The sequence below is a fragment of the Apium graveolens genome, chromosome 8 (genome assembly GCF_009905375.1).
Source record: "Apium graveolens cultivar Ventura chromosome 8, ASM990537v1, whole genome shotgun sequence".
NCBI classification, from domain to species: Eukaryota; Viridiplantae; Streptophyta; class Magnoliopsida; order Apiales; family Apiaceae; genus Apium; species Apium graveolens.
The window spans coordinates 182077367-182078083 of NC_133654.1; the positions used below are offsets into that span (position 1 = coordinate 182077367).

A 717-nucleotide genomic window follows, 5' to 3' on the forward strand; every position below is an offset into this window, starting at 1 on the left:
ATGCCATGATGAGGAAACTTCTTAAGCATCTCCTTGTAGCGCTCCCAAGCTTCACATATAGTTTCTCCCAATTGCTGCGCAAATTGAGTAAGAGCATTCGTGAGTGCAGCTGTCTTCGCCATAGGCAATAATTTAGTAAGAAACTTTTGAGCAAGATCCTCCCAAGTAGTGATAGAAAATGCTGGTAAAGAATATAACCAGCACTTAGCTTTATCCCTCAGAGAGAATGGGAAAAGCCTCAGCTTTATAACATCTTCAGAAATATTGTTGAACTTGAAGGTGTCGCAGATCTCGATGAAATCCCTAATATTAACATTTGGATCTTCCGTTGGTGAACCCCCAAACTTGACTGAATTTTGTACCATCTGAATTATGCCAGGTTTGATCTCAAAGGTACTAGCTGCGATCACTGGCTTGACAATGCTAGATTGAATGTCATTGATCTTTGGTTGAGAAAAATCCATCAAAGCTTTCGAATTTGCTACTGGTTCTCCCATTGCAATAAAAACTTCTTCTTCAACTTCTTCAATAGTTTCCTTAAGAGATTGAGAATGGGTTCGCATACACGCTATCTCGAGTACCTGAAACCCAAACAAGTAAACCGTGAAAGTAAAAGAATCTTAGTCAGTGAACTTTAACGACCACTGATGTCAAGCACAAAAATTAAAAATTAACACCGAGTCCCAGGCAACGGCGCCAAAAACTTGTTAGGGCGAA

General features: G+C 39.9%; 1 non-coding gene across 1 annotated transcript; it reads left to right on the plus strand.

Moving 5' to 3' along the window:
- LOC141682108 (small nucleolar RNA R71) lies at positions 1–107 on the plus strand. Its single transcript, XR_012559509.1, has one exon. It is a non-coding gene; the product is annotated as a small nucleolar RNA R71 (small nucleolar RNA).
- Positions 108–717: the final 610 nt, after the last annotated feature.